Source organism: Perognathus longimembris, chromosome 8 (genome assembly GCF_023159225.1).
Source record: "Perognathus longimembris pacificus isolate PPM17 chromosome 8, ASM2315922v1, whole genome shotgun sequence".
Classification (NCBI taxonomy): domain Eukaryota; kingdom Metazoa; phylum Chordata; class Mammalia; order Rodentia; family Heteromyidae; genus Perognathus; species Perognathus longimembris.
Genome location: NC_063168.1, coordinates 48277898 through 48290705, shown reverse-complemented (window position 1 = coordinate 48290705; position 12808 = coordinate 48277898). Strand labels below are relative to the sequence as shown.

The 12808-nt window shown below is 38.2% G+C and overlaps 1 protein-coding gene across 4 annotated transcripts in view; it reads left to right on the top strand.

The window, feature by feature from the left end:
- Ppm1b (protein phosphatase, Mg2+/Mn2+ dependent 1B) overlaps positions 1 to 12808 on the top strand; it is a 71325-nt gene that overhangs the window by 20309 nt on the left and 38208 nt on the right. The gene's annotated exons all lie outside the window — the stretch shown is intronic.

Below are 12808 nucleotides of genomic sequence, written 5' to 3'. Positions count from 1 at the left end.
ATGAGTCTCATGGACTTTTCCTGCTGGGGTTGGCTTTGAGCTATGATCCTCAGATCTCAGCTTCCTGGGTAGCTAGGATTACAAGCATGAGCCACCATTGCCTGGATTAGCATGAAAATTTAAGTTGATTGTATTATCAAGATTTGACATATTAGCATTTCTGAGATTATCTTCAAACTTTTTTTTTTTTTTGGCCAGTCCTGGGGCTTGGGACTCAGGGCCTGAGCACTGTCTCTGGCTTCTTTTTGCTCAGGGCTAGCACTCTACCTCTTGAGCCACTTCCAGCTTTTCTGTTTATGTGGTGCTGAGGAATTAAACCCAGAGCTTCATTCATGCATGCTAGGCAAGCACTCTACTGCTAAGCCAGCCATCTCTTCAAACTTTTTGTTAATTATAAAAAAATATTGTTAAGTAATTGTACAAAGAAGTTACAGTTTCATAAGGTTTTAAGTATAGTGTATTTTGGTCATTGTCATCCCTGCCATTGTTTTCTCTTATTCCTCCTCCCATTCCTACACCCAAGTTATATGCTTGAGTTTTTATGTACTATACAATGAATATAATTACTGCATTGACTCATACTCCCTTCTTTTGTGTGACCCTTTTTCTGTCCCCCCAATAAAACATACTGTTGGGGCTGAGGATATGGCCTAGTGGTTAAAGTGCTCGCCTTGTATACATGAAGCCCTGGCTTCAATTCCTCAGCACCACATATACAGAAAAAAGCTGGAAGTGGCTCTGTAGCTCAAGAGGTAGAGTGCTAGCCTTGAGCAAAAAGAAGCCAGGGACAGTGCTCGGGCCCTGAGTCCACGCCCCAGGACTGGCAACAAAAACAAAAAACAAAAACAAAACATATTGTTATTTCTTCATACTCATTTCGATAGAGGGAAAGGAAACATCACTAGCTTTACTACAATCACTTTTCTTTCCAGAAGTAACTACTGTTAAGGTTGTCTTGATAATTTTAGCTTTTATATTATTCGATCATATTTTGCTACATAGTTTGCATATCTAAATTGATTTAATTTAATACTTTTATATAAATGTCATCATACTATATCCCTTTTTAATATTTATTCATGGTGACACATTTAATTGTCATTGATGCTGTTAACTTCTATAGAATATTAATATCTTTGTCATCTAGGGCAGATATTCTACCAACAGTTTTCTTTTTTACTATGCAAGTCTACGTTATTAGATATTTGTGGAGATTTCTGGTATGGTTTTGATTTCTGGTTATTTTTTTTTATCTCCATGAATTTTTAGGACTTCGATCAATAGTATTTTGAAATCTCTGTTACTTTTTTTGTTGTGATTCTGCTTTCATTTTTCATACTAGTGTTGTTTAGTTCTGGCAAACTTTTCTGAGCAATTTCTCTGATTATTTTTCCTTTCTGTAATATCTGTTGGTTAGATGTTGTGCTCTAGATTTACTCTACAGCTTTCTTAGTTTTATCCTCTCTGTATTTGAGGAAGGTGGATGGGGGATTCTGCTTTTGGAGTGATTTCCCAACTTAATTTTCTTTTTAAGTTTTGTTTACAAAGGTGATGTACAGAGATATGATATAAGTCAGTTAAAGAGTACATTCCTTTTTTTTTTTTTGGTCAGTCTTAGGACTTGAACTCAAGGCTTGAGTGCTGTTCCTGAGCATTTTGGCTCAAGGCTAGCATTATGCCACTTTAAACCACAGCGCCACTTCTAAGAGTACATTTCTTCTTGGACAATGTCACCCCTTACCTCACTGTCTCCCAGTTTTTCCCCTCCCATCCCCCCCACAAGCTGTATTCATTTTCAACATAGTTTCCGGTGAGCACTATTGCTACATTTGTTCATACTTTGTCCCTAATTTTCTACTTCTGTATTAAATTTTTGGTCATTTTAATTACTTTAAAGTTTAAAAATGAATTGCAATTGTATATATTTATGAGATACTCGGTGATACAATATGTGCAATAACTGAAAATAGTCATTATCTTAAATCCTTCCTTTGTCAAGACCTCCTGAGTGTGTACCACCACATCCAGTTTCAGTACTTATATCTGTATAATTGCAACATGGTATCATTGCACCAACATATTTCTATATGTAATGTGCCCTTTGCTTCCAAGCACCATTCTGCTCTCCACAGTTTACTTTGTATGCCTCATATAGTTTGCCCTTTGTATGTGTGGCTTCTGTATCTGTGAATGCAGTCAACTTTGAAATGGAAATATTTAGAGCAAGGAAATCTAAGCAGTTCCAAAAAGCAAAAGTGAATTTTTCCATGCACCAAGTACTATGGTCAATCCAAATGAATACATGATGTGTGAGCATATCCTGCTCTAACCAGTTTTATATATTGATCCTCTGTGTTGAACATTGATTACTTTGAACATTTTTCTTCCTTTTTCTCCTTCTTCTCTTCTCCTCTTCCCTCCCCTCTCTTTCCCTCCTCCTGTCATGTGTGTGCACACACATGCACACGCACTTGCCATTACTGAAGCTTGAATTCAGGGCCTCAAGCTCTTGATTAGCTTTTCTCACTCAAGGCCAGATTCTGAATCAATAGCTACACCTCTACTTCTGGCTTTTTGCTAGTTATTTAGAGATAAGAGTCTCTTAGATTTGTTTGCTAGGCTGACTTCAAACTACCATCAGCAGAGCTTAGCCTCCTAAGTTTCTAGAATTACAAGTGTGCGTCACTTGCCTTTATTTGACTAATCTGTATACAGTTATAAGACTTGAACTGAGAGTCTTAACTCCCTTACTTGGTTGGCTGGCACTATACTGCTTAAGCCATCCCTGTGGTCTGGCTTTCTGCTGGTTAATTGGAGGTAGAGTTTCTTGCACTTTTCTGCCAGGGCTGGCTTCGGACCTTGATCCTCCAGATCTCGGCCTCCTGAATAGCGAGGATTATAGGAATTAGTCATCCAAGTCTTGATCTTGTACTTCATTGTTAGGTCTGTGATAATCACATCTGTACTGAATGTGTGCCTATTTTATTCTTGCCTTCAAACAATATGCTATGATATTTATTTAAAAATAATGCTGCATTTGTAATTTTAAGTAATTATAAGTAAATATTTAAAGCAAATGGGAGGATGTGGGTAGGTAGTATGCAATTATTATACTTTTTTTGTTGGTCAGAAGGCTTGAACTCAGGGCCTGTGTGCTATTGTTGAGCTTTTTTGGCTGAAGACTAGCTCTCTACCACTTTCAGTCACAGCTCTACTTCTTTCTGGTTTTTAGGTGGTTAATTGGAAATAAGAATCTTGTGGACTTTTCTGCCTTGGAACAACAATCTCAAATCTCAGCCTCCTGAGTAGCTAGGATTACAAGAATGAGCCACCAGAGCCTGGCTTACCATTTTTGTAAGATTCTTGAGCATCAATGAAAATTGGGTGATGGGATTTGGAATTAATACCCTGTATATATGGAGAGATTACTGTATAAGTGAAAGCATGTGTTATTTATCTTTCCATATATGGCGTATTTCACTTAGCATATGGCTCCTCTGTGTTTTTGTAAATAACACTTTCCTTCTTCTTAAAGGCAGAAGGGAGGGGCTGGGAATATGGCCTAGTGGTAGAGTGCTTGCCTCGTATACATAAAGCCGTACGTACATCAATTCCTCAGCACTACATATATGGAAAAAGCCAGAAGTAGTGCTGTGACTCAGTGGTAGAGTGCTAGCCTTGAGCAAAAAGAAGCCAGGGACAGTGCTCAGGCCTTGAGCTCAAGCTCTACAACTGGCAAAAAAACAAAACAAAACAAAAAGGCAGAATGGTAGTCCATTGTGTGTATCTGTACCACATTTGCTTTATCTGTTTGATCCACAATGAAACTTGTTTAACTTTGTAAATAATACTGCATTGAACATAAATGTGTAGATATGCCGTCAACATACTGCTTTCAGTTCCTTATACTATATATCCAGAATTGGAACTACTACTGCATCATACCTTTTTTTATTTAAACACTAACAACTTTGTTATTTTATTTTTATTTGCTTTTTTGCCAGTCCTGGGGCTTGGAACTCAGGGCCTGAGTACTGTCCCTGGCTTCTTTTTGCTCAAGGCTAGCACTCTACTACTTGAGCCACAGCGCCACTTCCAGCCTTTTGTGTTTATGTGGTGCTGAGGAATCAAACTCAGGGCTTCATACATGCTAGGCAAGCACTCTACTGCTAAGCCACATTCCCAGCCCCCCCTTTTTTTTTGAAGAACCTCCATATGGCTTTTCATTTTTGAACCTATATTGTACAAGATTTCCTTTTCTCTACAGCCTATTATTTTTTCTTTTCAAAAATGGCCATTTGGGGCTGGGAGTGTGGTTTATTGGTACAGTACTTGCCTGATATGCTTGATGCCCTAGGTTTTATCCTCATCACTGCAGAAATATAGATTTGATAGTTTTGCAGGCATGTGTAACTATGATTTAAATTTTCATTTCTGTAATAGTGGTGATGAGCTTTTCTTTTGTCATTTATCTCTTGACCATTTGTATGCTGTTTTCATTTATTTTTTCCTGCGTTTGGGCAGTAATGGGATTGAACTCACAGGTCTTCGTGGTCTCTGGGCAATGGCTCTGCCATTTGAGCCACACCCCTAGTCCTTTTGCTTTTATTTATTTATTTTATTTTTGCCAGTCCTGGGCCTTGGACTCAGGGTCTGAGCACTGTCCCTGGCTTCTTTTTGCTCAAGGCTAGCACTCTACCACTTGAGCCACAGTGCCACTTCAGTGCCGTTTTCTATATATGAGGTGCTGGGGAATTGAACCCTGGGCTTCATGTATACGAGGCAAGCACTCTTGCCACTAGGCCATATTCCCAGCCCCCCTTTTGCTTTAAGTTTTTCATATAGTCTTTTGCTTTTTCCAAGGCCAGTCCTAGGCCATGGTCCTCCTTATCCCCATCTTCGAAGTAGCTGGCTCAACAGGCCTGGCTTTGTTTTTGGTTTTTGGAGGGTTTTTTGGTGCCAGTATTTGGACTTGAACTGAGAGCCTTGTGCTCTCACTTAACTTTTTTTGCTTAAGGTTGGCATTGTACTACTTGATTCATGCCTCAACTTCTGGCTTGTTAAAGGGTAATTGGAGATAAGAACCTTTCAGATTTCTCTGCCCTGGCTGGTTTGCAACTGTGATCCTTAGATCTCAGCCTCTTGAATAGCTAGGATTATAGGAGTGAGCCTAGCTTGTTTTTGAGGTAGAGTATTTTCTGTGATAACAAAAAGTTAGTAACAATTTTAATTTTACTCTTCATTCAACAGTATTCTTTTTTCTGTAATTTATTTATTAAAGAAAAAATTTTTTGACAAGGTGTTGTGCAAAAAGCGTACAGTTACATAATAGGGCAGTGTGTACATTTCTTGTGATATCTTACACCCTGTTTTTCTTTCCCTTCCTTAGGTCGGTAGACATATACAATATATAATGTACCAAGAACATATACAATAGCCACGTGGCCTACGCCGAAGAAAATTCGCCTAGAGCTTTAAATGTAATGTCTACAATAGACAATATGTCGACAGTAGTCTTATATGAACGTACATACATAGCTTTTGAGCTGTTGTGATCCACTGAGAGGTCAACTTTTGACTTTTATATGTTGAGTAGTTGTTTGGTTTTAGTTACATAGTGTAGGGTCACTGACCCAAACCTGTGGGAAATACCATTTGACAAGAAGTTTTTGGTTTCACAGACCTGGTCTCTACTGTCTCCCCCAGCCCCCACCTTAACAGTCATATATCAGGGAGATTATGCCCCTTTGTTTTCTGTGTTCTAGGCTTGTCTCGCTCAACATTATTTGTTCAAGTTCTGACCATTTTCCTGCGAATGCCAATATTTCACCATTTCTAATCGCTATGTAATATTCCATTGTGTATAGGTACCATATTTTTGGGATCCATTCATCTGTGGAGGGGCATCTGGGTTGTTTCCATATTTTGGCTGTTGTGAATTGTGCAGCGATAAACATGGAAGTGCAAATGTCTTTTTGATATCTTGGGACCTGTTGTTCAGGATAGATGCCTAGGAGTGGTATGGCTGGGTCATAGGGTAGGTCTATATTGAGCTTTTTGAGAAACCTCCATATTGTTCTCCAAAGTGGTTGTACTAATTTGCACTCCCACCAACAATGGAGGAGGGTTCCTCTTTCCCCGCACCCCCTCCAGCATTTGTTGTTGCCTGAGTTCAGAGTATAGGCCATTCTAACTGGAGTGAAGTGGTATCTCAGGGTTGTTTTTATTGGCATTTCCTTTACTACCAGGGATGTTGAACATTTCCTCATATGTTTCTTTGCCATTTTTATGTCTTCTCTTGTGAAGTCTCTCTTTAGCTCCTTTGCCCATTTCCTAATTGGTTTACTGGGCTTGGAGGGGCTTAGTTTTTTGAGTTCTCTGTAGATGACAGATATTAGGCCTTTGTCTGTTGCTGTGCTGGCAAAGATCCTTTTCCATATGGTTGGCTGTCTTTCTAGTTTGGTGGCTATGTCCTTAGCTGTGCAGAAACTTTTAAATTTGTAGTAGTCCCATTTGTCAAGTCTCTCCCCTATTTGTTGTGCCCCTGGGACTCTATTCAGGAAGTTCCTTCCTGTGCCTATAAGTTCTAGCGTCTTTCCTACTCTATCCTTCAGTAGTTTCAAGGATTCAGGCCTTATATTGAGGTCCTTGATCCATTTTGAGTTGATCTTGGTGCATGGTGATAGGCTTGGGTCTACTTTGAGTTTTCTGCATATGGCTGCCCAGTTCTCCCAGCACCAGTAGTTGAAGAGGCTCTGTTTATTCCATTGTATGTCTTTAGCTCCTTTGTCGAATATCAGCTGACTGTAAGAGTGCGGTTTTATTTCTGGGTCTTCAATTCTATTCCATTGGTCTTCCGGCATGTTTTACCAGGCTGTTTTTTGTTATGATGGCCCTATAGTAGAGCTTGAAGTCTGGTATTGTGATACCTCCTGCACTGCTTTTTTTGCCTAGAATTGCTTTGGCTATTCTAGGTCTTTTGCTGTTCCATATGAATTTATGGATTGCTTTCTCTATTTCATGAACAATGTAGCTGGGATTTTGATGGGGATTGCATTGAATTTGTATAACAATTTGGGCAATATGGCCATTTTCACTATATTGATTCTGCCTACCCATGAGCATGGGAGGTCTTTCCATCTCCTTGTGTCTTCTTTGATTTCCTTTATTAGATTTTTATTGTTTTCATTAAATAGGTCCGTCACGTCTTTGGTTAGGTTGATCCCTAGGTATTTTATTCTTTTTTTTGGCTACTGTGAAAGGAGTTATTTCCATAATTTCCTTTTCTGCTTGTATATTGCTGGTGTACAGAAAAGCTGCTGACTTTCGTGGATCGATTTTGTAGCCTGCTACTTTGCCAAAATGATTTATTAGGTGTAGGGGTTTGGGGACTGAGTTTTTTGGGTCCTTCAGATATAAGATCATGTCATCTGCGAATAGGGATAGCTTGATTTCTCCCTTGCCAATGTGGATCCCTTTGATGTCCTCCTCTTGTCTTATTGCTATGGCTAGGGATTCCAGCACTATATTGAAAAGAAGTGGGGAGAGTGGGCATCCTTGTCTTGTTCCTGAATTTAGGGGTAATGATTTTAGTTTCTCCCCATTTAATACAATGTTAGCAGTTGGTCTGTTGTATATGGCTTTTATTGTTTTGAGGAATGTTCCATCTATTCCCATTCAATAGTATTTTTAGGTGGTGTGTAATAGCCCATATCTGTAATTCTAGCTACTATGGAGATGGAGATTGGAAGTGGTTTGAGGCCAGTCAGTCTGAGCAAAAAAGTGAGTGAGATCTCTCATCCCAGTCAGCAGGCCAGCTTGGTGGAGCATGCCAAGAGTGGTGATAACTTCTCAGAAATAGAAGCACTAGGTCAGAGTTTCCAATTATTATGTAATCTTGATATTTTTAGGATACATCCCTAAGCCCACCCTTGTATGACATTGTTAAAATTACAGGTATGGGGGGATTTTCCATCTATATATCTTTGTTTATCTGTTGTGTTGATTGAAATAAGTGAAGCTTGCCTTTTACACATTCCACTAAAAAAAGAACATTCAATGTTGAAATCTTTATAGATTTTATCAAAAACTTACAAGAATAGTCAAGAATTCTCTCATACCGCTTCCCCAGTTTTCTCTAATATTAATGTCTTACTGTGGTGCATTTGCCAAAACTAATAATCTTGTTATATCTTATTTACTAAACTCCAGATCTTAGTTGGATTTCACCAGTTCTTCTAGTAACCCCTTTTGTATTTTATGTTTTTTAGTCTTTAGATGAGTGTTAAGACTACTAAACGTACTAGATTAATAGTTTTAATGTTATATTGTACACTAGTATCTCGAGTGCCTTGCAGCATGTAGGACTCAAGAAAAGCACTATTATTTTTTTTATATTACTTTTTTTTTTTAGCCAAAAGAACAAAATATTAGTATTCAGAAACTCAGGGAAAAATGAGCTTTGAGGCATCCCTGACATAACCTATCTTTTTGATGGAAAGCAGATGGGACCAACAGATTGTGCTGTTCTTAAACAAGGCCTATCAATGTCCATGTGCCCTTTTACTGAGAGTGTGCCAACTACAAGAAGGAGAATTTTGCAATATGTTCTTTGTTGAAGCTTTGTTTTTTATTTTGTCTAAAGATTTTTGGTTAAAGTTCTCTGACAGTTGTTCACTTACTTTTTTTGATACTTGGGTTTTTGGGTTTTTTTTGTACTTGTTTTTAGTAAAGGGTTGAATTTAAATGAGTTAAATGTTTGTGACACATTTAAAGCAGTGTCTGAACAGGGTGCTGGCCTCTTGCTTGTAATCCTATCCTTTTCATAGGCTGAGATTGCTAAGGCCACAGTGAGGCCACCCTGGGCAAAAAAAAAAAAAAAAAAAAAAAGTTTATGAGACCTTCCCTTTCTCAATGAAGAGCTTTGCCTAGATTTCTTTTTCCCTTTCCCTTCTCCTTCCTCTTCCCCTTTCCCTTTCCCTTTCCTTTCCTTTGCTTTCTTTTTCCCAGTACTGGGGCTTAAACTCAGGGCCTGAGTGCTGTCCTTAGTTTTTTCACTTTTAAGTTGGCATTCTGCCATTTAACCTATAACTCCACTTTCAGCTTCATGCTGGTTAATTGGAGATAAGAGTTTCATTAGTGCCTGGCTTGCCTAGATTTCTTGAGTCATAAGAGTTTGATCCCTAGCACTGTGGTTGATGATAGGTAGGTAGGTAGGTAGGTAGGTAGGTAGGTAGATAGATAAATATAAAAAGAAAGGAAAAAGTCTTACTGTTAACCAGATATCTCCTCAATATTTTATCTATTGATTCTGAATCTGCTACTTTCCAGAACAAATGAGGAAGCCTTTTCTTTTACAAGAATTGAATGTTTACCATCAATTTGCTAAGTAGTCCCAACTCTTTCCCTTAAATGGTGATTTTTTTAATCTTCCTACTTTTCTTACTCTGCAGCTTAATGTATCGGTAGTTTCATTCAAGTCCTTGTTAAAATGTGATTCTCTGAACTGAATGTTGTGCTTTTTATATTTTGTGTATCGGAACACTTGAACTTAATTTACACTTCTTTATATCTTGCAGTTTCAGTGAGCTTGAATTGAGAGTCTTAGTTTGCCTATGTTGGTTCCAGTAGGCCCCTCATAATGAGAGCATTATGAAATGCACATTTTTAATAGCAATCCACCTTTGGTGCTTGCACACTAATTTATTCCTTCCAGGAATATTTATGGAGTGCATACTGTGTGTCATAAATAGTTTCTTTAGTGAATAAGACACATGGATTCTTTTTTTTTTCATGGAGCTTACATTCTAGTTAGGACACAAAAAGAAAAAGAACAGTTTAATGAAAAAATAGTTTTGGCAAGCTATGAGCAAAATGAAAGGATATGAAATGTGATGGTGTTTGGGGAAAATTTAAGACTACAGAATTTCTTTGAGTTATAGTTGAGCTGAGCTGGAGCAATGAAGAGTTGAAGGTGAGTGTAGTCAGAGACAACAGTAAAAACAAGGCCTGAAGATGGAGAACAGCTTGTAGAAATAGAAGGCCACTTGGTCATAAATGATAATGTAAGAGTTGCAGGAAGAGTAAGTTGGAAGTGACTGGGAACTCTAGAGAAACATAATTCCATTACAGTTAAGAAATATCACTCTGGGGCTGGGGATATGGCCTAGTGGCAAGAGTGCTTGCCTCGTATACATGAGGCCCTGGGTTCTTTTCCCCAGCACCACATATACAGAAAATGGCCAGAAGTGGCGCTGTGGCTCAAGTGGCAGAGTGCTAGCCTTGAGCAAGAAGAAGCCAGGGACAGTGCTCAGGCCCTGAGTCCAAGCCCCAGGACTGGCCAAAAATATATATATATATATATATCACTCTGGATAAGGAATTAGAGGGAGGCAAAGCAGGAATAGGGCTACTGGTATAGAGGTTACTGTAAGGGCTAGAAGGGCGTGACTAAAGTGATTTAGAGTACTGGCGTGGCAACCAGGAAACCCTGAGTTCAAATTCAAGACCTTCCTCCTTCCCAGATGAAGGTTATTATAGATGATGATGGCTTTATCTGTTCCACTGGAATAATGCAACTAGTAATGGAGAGAATTGGACTCATTTAGGCTATTTTTGGAGGTAAAACTGATAGAATTTGCAATTCAGTTGTGTGAAGGAGCAGAATCAAGGCTATAAAACATAGTTTTATTCAAGTGAAGAAACCTAGAGAAAAACAAGTAGTCAAGCTTTTATTACCTAATATAGTATTTGTAGGCGGTAGTTAAGAGCACGAACTCCGGAATCAGCCAGTTCTGCTATGTACTTGGATTAAGCTCCTCAGCATTTCTGTAACTCATCACTTCAAATAAAGGTAGTAATGTGTAGCTTTAAGACGGTTGCAAAATTAAATGAAGTAGATCAAGTTAGAGGCTTCAGTGTTTGCTCATAGTAGAGACTATATAACCATCTAGGGATTTGTTTTTTGAAGCAGGGCCTTGCTGTTTAAGAATCAGGCTGCCCTCAAACTTGTCCTTTTCCTGTCTCAGCCTACTAAGTGCTGAGATTACAGGTTTTTGCAAGGGTAATTTTGAGTCTGTATGCTGCTAATCATATGGGAAGACTGTTTTGTGTTTTTCTATGGCTATTTGTTGCTGAGATCTGCAGTCTGCATTAATATTGCATCAGTATGAAGTGCCTCTGAGAGTACTCTTATACTACAGTATTGTAGACTGAAGAAATATTATGAAAGACTTGTCAGATATGTTGGATTTTTGCAGTCATGCTTTGTATGGTATTTATATTGGTATCCAAAAAGTATCTGTTAATTCTGTGAAATTACAAAATGGAGGAAAGGATTTTGTTCACTTAGTTTTTTTTTATAGACTTGCAAATTGGGCAGAATTTTATTCTTTCTTTTAGTGTAATAGCACTAAATAGAATAAATTCTTGCTAGGAATTTGCTGTTATTAATGAAGACTTTTGGGTAGCTGGCAAAACAGGAACTGCTCATGAGCTTCGGTAGAGAATGTCAAGAATGGTATCAGAACTGGCTATTAAAAAAATTGATGAGTATACATGCAACTTTCCAGATTTCAGAAATGGGATGAACAGAAGTGGCTCAACCTGCAGTAGGAGTTATGATTTTATATATCTACTTTATCGTCTGTGTTGATCCACGTCTGTATAGGTATACCTGACCTGGCAACTTAGAAGAAAACTGTCATGTAATGCAGTACAGATGGACTTTAACTGCCTCAGTGTAATTGAATCTAATATGATGTTGAAAAAGGAAAAAATGAAGTAATTTGATACTGTACATAGGTGTATAATGCTTAGCACATAAACAGCCACACATGAATATGGTTAAACTACAAGGGATACAAATTTAAGGTGGTTCCATATTGGGAAGAAGAGGTGTCCAGAAATTATGTAGGAGGCTGCAGTAACTTTGATAAATAATGTAGCAGGTTTATGTATATGTTTATGAAAACTTTATTCACATTATGTAATATTATGTGTGATATAATGTGTTAAAGTATGGAACAATCTAAGCTTTTGAGATCCATTTTTAACTAAAAGAAAAAAAGCCAATTTGCAAAAAGAATGCAATCCCTGGTAAGTGCTAAAAGGTATACTGGTGAAACTAAATGCATATTCCCAAACTTTGATTCTTGAAGAATTGACTTATAATAAAACAGATGTAAAAGTCATTGTAGTGAAGAACATGGGTGAAAGCAAGGCTGTGTAACTTTCATGCTATTTTGAAACCCAATGTCATGAGCTTTCATTTGTCTATTTTTGTGATGGTAGGGATTGAACCCAAAGCTCTCTACCACTTGTCATGTCTCCAGCCCTTTTGTTTTTATTTTGTTTCTTTTTTGCCAGTCCTGGGGCTTGGACTCAGGGCCTGAGCACTGTCCCTGGCTTCTTTTTGCTCAAGGCTAGCACTCTGCCACTTGAGCCACAGCGCTACTTCTGGCCTTTTCTGTATATGTAGTGCTGAGGAATTGAACCCAGGGCTTCATGTATACAAGGCAAGCACTCTTGCCACTAGGCCATATTCTCAGCCCCTTTATTTTGTTTTTGAGAAACATGATCTGGCTAACTTTGCAGAGTGATAATCTTGGATTCTTTTTTTAAAAAATGTACAATTTTATTGTTATTAAGGTATTGTATGGAAGGCTTACCATTTCATAAGTCAGATAATGAGTACATTTGCTTTTGGGCAGTATCACTCCTTCACTTTCCTCTAGTTTTCCCCTGCAGTCCCTGTTCACAGGTTATATAATTCATTTTCCATGTAGTCTGTGCTGAATAGCAAGGCTGC